This window comes from Lissotriton helveticus, chromosome 8 (assembly GCF_964261635.1).
Source record: "Lissotriton helveticus chromosome 8, aLisHel1.1, whole genome shotgun sequence".
Classification (NCBI taxonomy): domain Eukaryota; kingdom Metazoa; phylum Chordata; class Amphibia; order Caudata; family Salamandridae; genus Lissotriton; species Lissotriton helveticus.
The window spans coordinates 52,134,537-52,142,036 of NC_136069.1; the positions used below are offsets into that span (position 1 = coordinate 52,134,537).

The 7,500-nt window shown below is 53.8% G+C and overlaps 2 non-coding genes across 2 annotated transcripts in view; both read right to left on the reverse strand.

Moving 5' to 3' along the window:
• The window catches only part of TRNAF-GAA (transfer RNA phenylalanine (anticodon GAA)), a 73-nt gene extending 7 nt beyond the window's left edge, over window positions 1-66 (reverse strand). Inside the window, exon 1 of the tRNA in view lies at window positions 1-66. This exon is cut by the window's left edge and continues 7 nt beyond it. This is a non-coding gene — a tRNA (tRNA-Phe).
• A 511-nt stretch (window positions 67-577) lies between these two features.
• On the reverse strand, window positions 578-650 carry TRNAF-GAA (transfer RNA phenylalanine (anticodon GAA)). The gene has a single exon. It is a non-coding gene; the product is annotated as a tRNA-Phe (tRNA).
• Window positions 651-7,500: the final 6,850 nt, after the last annotated feature.

The following is a 7,500-nucleotide window of genomic DNA, read 5'->3' on the forward strand; positions in this document are numbered from 1 at the left end:
ACCCGGGATTGAACCAGGAACCTTCAGATCTTCAGTCTAACGCTCTCCCAACTGAGCTATTTCGGCCTGCTGCTATCTGTGGTCTTCATACTTTGATTTGAACCATTCAACAAACTAGATGCATGACCTGGATATTTACCCTTATATGTTAGAGATATGTTTTAAGGAGTCCTGTATCATTCAGCAGTTAACTTGTGCAATGGGTAAATAGCGTTTTTGGGATCCGGGTTAGGTAGCGTTTTTTTTAACTCTGAATGGACTAGCACTATATTACCCAGACGTATGTGGCCTGAGTAGGTAAGCAACGTCATCTGACCACTGACATCTGTGTTCAAGGGGAAGTTGAAGGTAATGCAGACAAGAGTTTACATTACAAAAAAGCATGAAATGGGAAACATTCATCGTCTAACCTGAAGGCAAGAAATGTGGAAGCAAGTTTAGAAGGAGGACACAAAGCAAAGTCTATGTTAAATTGCTTGTGTTGTATATCAGTTAGAAAAAATTTGATGAATAGTGAAAAAAGTACTACAGCTGATTCCAAGACCTACTTTGTTAGAAGCAAAGAACCTCTCAACTGTGCCGAAACCCAGGATTGAACCAGGGACCTTTAGATCTTCAGTCTAACGCTCTCCCAACTGAGCTATTTCGGCCTGCTGCTAGCTGTGGTCTTCATACTTTGATTTGAACCATTCAACAAACTAGATGCATGACCTTGATGTTTACCCTTATATGTTAGAGATATGTTTTAAGGAGTCCTGTATCATTCAGCAGTTAACTTGTGCAATGGGTAAATAGAGTTTTGGGATCCGGGTTAGGTAGCGTTTTTTTAACTCTGAATGGACTAGCACTATATTACCCAGACGTATTTGGCCTGAGTAGGTAAGCAACGTCATCTGACCACTGACATCTGTGTTCAAGGGGAAGTTGAAGGTAATGCAGACAAGAGTTTACATTACAAAAAAGCCTGAAATGGGAAACATTCATAGTCTAACCAAAAGGCAAGAAATGTGGAAGCAAGTTTAGAAGGAGGACACAAATCAAAGTCTATGTTAAATTGCTTGTGTTGTATATCAGTTGGAAAAAATTTGATGAATAGAGAAAAAAGTACTGCAGCAGATTCCAAGACCTCTTTTGTCAGAAGCAAGCAACCTCTCAACTGTGACGAAACCCGGGAATGAACCAGGGACCTTTAGATCTTCAGTCTAACGCTCTCCCAACTGAGCTATTTCGGCCTGCTGCTAGCTGTGGTCTTCATACTTTGATTTGAACCATTCAACAAACTAGATGCATGACCTGGATATTTACACTTATATGTTAGAGATATGTTTTAAGGAGTCCTGTATCATTCAGCAGTTAACTTGTGCAATGGGTAAATAGCGTTTTTGGGATCCGGGTTAGGTAACGTTTTTTTAACTCTGAATGGACTAGCACTATATTACCCAGACGTATGTGGCCTGAGAAGGTAAGCAATGTCATCTGACTACTGACATCTGTGTTCAAGGGGAAGTTGAAGGTAATGCAGACAAGAGTTTACATTACAAAAAAGCATGAAATGGGAAACATTCATAGTCTAACCTGAAGGCAAGAAATGTGGAAGCAAGTTTAGAAGGAGGACACAAAGCAAAGTCTATGTTAAATTGCTTGTGTTGTATATCAGTTAGAAAAAATTTGATGAATAGTGAAAAAAGTACTACAGCTGATTCCAAGACATACTTTGTTAGAAGCAAAGAACCTCTCAACAGTGCCGAATCCCGGGATTGAACCAGGGACCTTTAGATCTTCAGTCTAACGCTCTCCCAACTGAGCTATTTCGGCTTGCTGCTAGCTGTGGTCTTCATACTTTGATTTGAACCATTCAACAAACTAGATGCATGACCTGGATATTTACACTTATATGTTAGAGATATGTTTTAAGGAGTCCTGTATCATTCAGCAGTTAACTTGTGCAATGGGTAAATAGCGTTTTTGGGATCCGGGTTAGGTAACGTTTTTTTAACTCTGAATGGACTAGCACTATATTACCCAGACGTATGTGGCCTGAGAAGGTAAGCAATGTCATCTGACTACTGACATCTGTGTTCAAGGGGAAGTTGAAGGTAATGCAGACAAGAGTTTACATTACAAAAAAGCATGAAATGGGAAACATTCATAGTCTAACCTGAAGGCAAGAAATGTGGAAGCAAGTTTAGAAGGAGGACACAAAGCAAAGTCTATGTTAAATTGCTTGTGTTGTATATCAGTTAGAAAAAATTTGATGAATAGTGAAAAAAGTACTACAGCTGATTCCAAGACCTACTTTGTTAGAAGCAAAGAACCTCTCAACTGTGACGAAACCCGGGATTGAACCAGGGACCTTTAGATCTTCAGTCTAACGCTCTCCCAACTGAGCTATTTCGGCCTGCTGCTAGCTGTGGTCTTCATACTTTGATTTGAACCATTCAACAAACTAGATGCATGACCTGGATGTTTACCCTTATATGTTAGAGATATGTTTTAAGGAGTCCTGTATCATTCAGCAGTTAACTTGTGCAATGGGTAAATAGCGTTTTTGGGATCCGGGTTAGGTAGCGTTTTTTTAACTCTGAATGGACTAGCACTATATTACCCAGACGTATGTGGCCTGAGTAGGTAAGCAACGTCATCTGACCACTGACATCTGTGTTCAAGGGGAAGTTGAAGGTAATGCAGACAAGAGTTTACATTACAAAAAAGCCTGAAATGGGAAACATTCATAGTCTAACCTGAAGGCAAGAAATGTGGAAGCAAGTTTAGAAGGAGGACACAAAGCAAAGTCTATGTTAAATTGCTTGTGTTGTATATCAGTTGGAAAAAATTTGATGAATAGAGAAAAAAGTACTGCAGCAGATTCCATGACCTCTTTTGTCAGAAGCAAGCAACCTCTCAACTGTGCCGAAACCCAGGATTGAACCAGGGACCTTCAGATCTTCAGTCTAATGCTCTCCCAACTGAGCTATTTCGGCCTGCTGCTAGCTGAGGTCTTCATACTTTGATTTGAACCATTCAACAAACTAGATGCATGACCTGGATATTTACCCTTATATGTTAGAGATATGTTTTAAGGAGTCCTGTATCATTCAGCAGTTAACTTGTGCAATGGGTAAATAGCGTTTTTGGGATCCGGGTTAGGTAGCGTTTTTTTAACTCTGAATGGACTAGCACTATATTACCCAGACGTATGTGGCCTGAGTAGGTAAGCAACGTCATCTGACCACTGACATCTGTGTTCAAGGGGAAGTTGAAGGTAATGCAGACAAGAGTTTACATTACAAAAAAGCCTGAAATGGGAAACATTCATAGTCTAACCTGAAGGCAAGAAATGTGGAAGCAAGTTTAGAAGGAGGACACAAATCAAAGTCTATGTTAAATTGCTTGTGTTGTATATCAGTTGGAAAGAATTTGATGAATAGAGAAAAAAGTACTACAGCTGATTCCAAGACCTATTTTGTTAGAAGAAAGGAACCTCTCAACTGTGCCGAAACCCGGGATTGAACCAGGGACCTTTAGATCTTCATTCTAACGCTCTCCCAACTGAGCTATTTCAGCCTGCTGCTAGCTGTGGTCTTCATACTTTGATTTGAACCATTCAACAAACTAGATGCATGACCTGGATATGTACACTTATATGTTAGAGCAGGGGTGCCCAAACCAGTCCTGGCGGGCCGTATCCATGCCAGATTTTTGGGATATCCCCATCTGGGGATCACGGTTCGATCCCCGGCACCGGCGGCAGATTAGCCCAGCACCAGGTGACTCTGGGAAATAGCTGGCGCCGCGGCTAGGGCGGCTGACTCCGGAATCTGGAGATTTTTTTATTTAAGGTTTTTGTAGAGCGCGTAGTAACCCTCGAGCATCCCAGAGATCAGGGTTCGATCCCCGGCACCGGCCGCAGATTAGCCCAGCACCACGTGACTCTGGGAAATAGCTGGCGCCGCGGCTAGGGAGGCTGACTCCGGAATCTGGAGATCACGGTTCGATCCCCGGCACCGGCGGCAGATTAGCCCAGCACCAGGTGACTCTGGGAAATAGCTGGCGCCGCGGCTAGGGCGGCTGACTCCGGAATCTGGAGATTTTTTTATTTAAGGTTTTTGTAGAGCGCGTAGTAACCCTCGAGCATCCCAGAGATCAGGGTTCGATCCCCGGCACCGGCCGCAGATTAGCCCAGCACCATGTGACTCTGGGCAATAGCTTGCTTAATCTTCCCAACGGCGCCTAGAGACCCTTACGGGGGATTGTGCGCCTTACAAATGTGGATTATTATTATTATTATTATTTGGGCCGATTCCGATCCGGTTCGTAAAAGCACATCTGCCCGAATCTGTCGGACAACCACGTACGCCCGGGAGAGGACTGCCCGGGACCCGTGGAGCCCGTCCTGGTCACTCTGACCTGCCATCGGCCTGGAGAAGGGAGCGCCGGACGCCCGGGGGGAGGACTGCCCGGGACCCGTGGAGCCCGTCCTGGGCACTCTGACCTGCCGTCTGCCCGGGGAAGGGAGCCCCGGACGCCCGGGGGGAGGACTGCCCGGGACCCATGGAGCCCGTCCTGGGCACTCTGACCTGCCGACGGCCCGGGGAAGGGAGCCCCGGACGCCCGGGGGAGGACTGCCCGGGACCCGTGGAACTCGTCCTGGGCACTCTGACATGCCGCTGACCCGGGGAAGGGAACCCCGGACGCCCGGGAGCCGTGGAGCCCGTCCTGGGCACTCTGACAAGCCGTCGGACCGGGGAAGGGAGCCCCGGACGCCCGGGACCCGTGGAGCCTGTCCTGGGAACTCCGGCATGCCGTTGGCCCAGGGAAGGGAGTCCCAGATACCCGGGACCCGTGGAGCCCGTCATGGGCACTCTGACAAGCCGGTGTCCCGGGGAAGGGAGCCCCGGACGCCGGGGACTCGTGGAGCCCGTCCTGGGCACTCTGGCATGCCGTTGGCACGGGGAAGGGAGCCCCGGACGTCCGGGGCCCGTGGAGCCCATCCTGGGCACTCTGACAAGCCGTTGGCCCGGGGAAGGGAGAGCCGGACACCCAGCGGAGGAATGCCCGGGACCCATGGAGCCCGTCCTGGGCAATCTGACCTGCCGTCGGCCCGGAGAAGGGAGCGACGGACGCCCGGGGGGGAGGAATGCCCGGGACGCATGGAGCCCATCCTGGGCACTTTGACATGCCATCGGCCTTGAGACCCGGGGGACGACTGCCCGGGAAGCATGGAGCCCGACCTGGGCACTCGCTCATGCCGTTGGCCTGGAGACCCGGGGGACGACTGCCCGGGGCGCATGGAGCCCGACCTGGGCACTCGCTCATGCCGTTGGCCTGGAGACCCGGGGGACGACTGCCCGGGACGCATGGAGCCCGTCCTGGGCACTTTGACATGCCGTTGGCCTGGAGGAGGGAAGCCCCGGGTGTTGTTACCCAGGCATAGCCCATCTGGTCCCCCTGGCAGAGAACCACCAGCCTTGCAGGGGTGTCCGGGCATACCCTTACCCCTAGTAATCCGGAGGAAAATTACCCCCCTTTCTTGTAATCTGTGCACACGAGTTGACAGAGGGGACCCAAGGCGTAAAAGTACCCGACCTCCTGGAGCCCTCGCTGGGATCGGGGAGGCAAATGGCACCTCATAGGGACTTCCAGGGAGGTTTGGCCATCTGGTCGCCCTTTTGGATAGCATTGCGTGCGACCAGATGGCCGAGGGGAAAGGTGCAACCAGGTGGCCGGGAACGAAAGGACTCCCTGCTTCCCACCCCGAGCCTTCGTGGTAGGGCTGCTGCCTGCCCACGCCGGGCAGGGCTCGGGGACCCCGGCTGGGCCTCAGGCACGGTGAGGACCACCGGAGCTCCCAGGCCCGGACGCCCGGGACGACGACTGCCCGGGACGCATGGAGCCCGTCCTGGGCACTTTGACATGCCGTCGGCCTGGAGACCCGGGGGACGACTGCCTGGGACGCATGGAGCCCGTCCTGGACATTTTGACATGCCGTCGGCCTGGAGACCCGGGGGACGACTGCCCGGGACGCATGGAGCCCGTCCTGGGCACTTTGACATGCCGTCGGCCTGGAGACCCGGGGGACGACTGCCTGCGACGCATGGAGCCCGTCCTGGACATTTTGACATGCCGTCGGCCTGGAGAGCCGGGGGACGACTGCCCGGGACGCATGGAGCCCGTCCTGGGCACTTTGACATGCCGTCGGCCTGGAGACCCGGGGGACGACTGCCCGGGACGCATGGAGCCCGTCCTGGGCACTTTGACATGCCGTCGGCCCGGAGAAGGGAGCGCCGGACACCCAGGGAAGGACTGCCCGGGACCCATGGAGCCCGTCCTGGGCAATCTGACCTGCCGTCGGCCCAGGGAAGGGAGCGGCGGATGCCCGGGGGGAGGAATGCCCGGGACGCATGGAGCCCGTCCTGGGCACTTTGACATGCCGTCGGCCCGGAGACCCGTGGGACGACTGCCCGGGACGCATGGAGCCCAACCTGGGCACTTTGACATGCCGTCGGCCTGGAGACCCGGGGGACGACTGCCCGGGACGCATGGAGCCCGTCCTGGACATTTTGACATGCCGTCGGCCTGGAGACCCGGGGGACGACTGCCCGGGACGCATGGAGCCCGTCCTGGGCACTTTGACATGCCGTCGGCCCGGAGAAGGGAGCGCCGGACACCCAGGGGAGGACTGCCCGGGACCCATGGAGCCCGTCCTGGGCAATCTGACCTGCCGTCGGCCCGGAGAAGGGAGCGGCGGATGCCCGGGGGGACGACTGCCCGGGACGCATGGAGCCCGTCCTGGGCACTTTGACATGCCATCGGCCTGGAGACCCGGGGGACAACTGCCCGGGACGCATGGAGCCCAACCTGGGCACTTTGACATGCCGTCGGCCTGGAGACCCGGGGGACGACTGCCCGGGACGCATGGAGCCCGTCCTGGACATTTTGACATGCCGTCGGCCTGGAGACCCGGGGGACGACTGCCCGGGACGCATGGAGCCCGTCCTGGGCACTTTGACATGCCGTCGGCCTGGAGACCCGGGGGACGACTGCCCGGGACGCATGGAGCCCGTCCTGGGCACTTTGACATGCCGTCGGCCTGGAGATCCGGGGGACGACTGCCCGGGACGCATGGAGCCCGTCCTGGGCACTTTGACATGCCGTGGGCCTGGAGACCCGGGGGACGACTGCCCGGGACGCATGGAGCCCGTACTGGGCACTTTGACATGCCATCGGCCTGGAGACCCGGGGGACGACTGCCCAAGAGCCATGGAGCCCGTCCTGGGCAATTTGACAAGCCGTTGGCCTGGAGGAAGGAAGCCCCGGGTGGCCTAGGGAGGTGTTACCCAGGCATAGCCCATCTGGTCCCCCTAGCAGAGAACCACCAGCCTTGGAGGGGTGTCCGGGCATACCCTGCCCCCTAGTAATCCGGAGGGAAATTACCTGACTTTCTTGCAATCTGTGCACACAAGGTGACAGAGGGGACCCAAGGCGCGAAAGTACCCGACC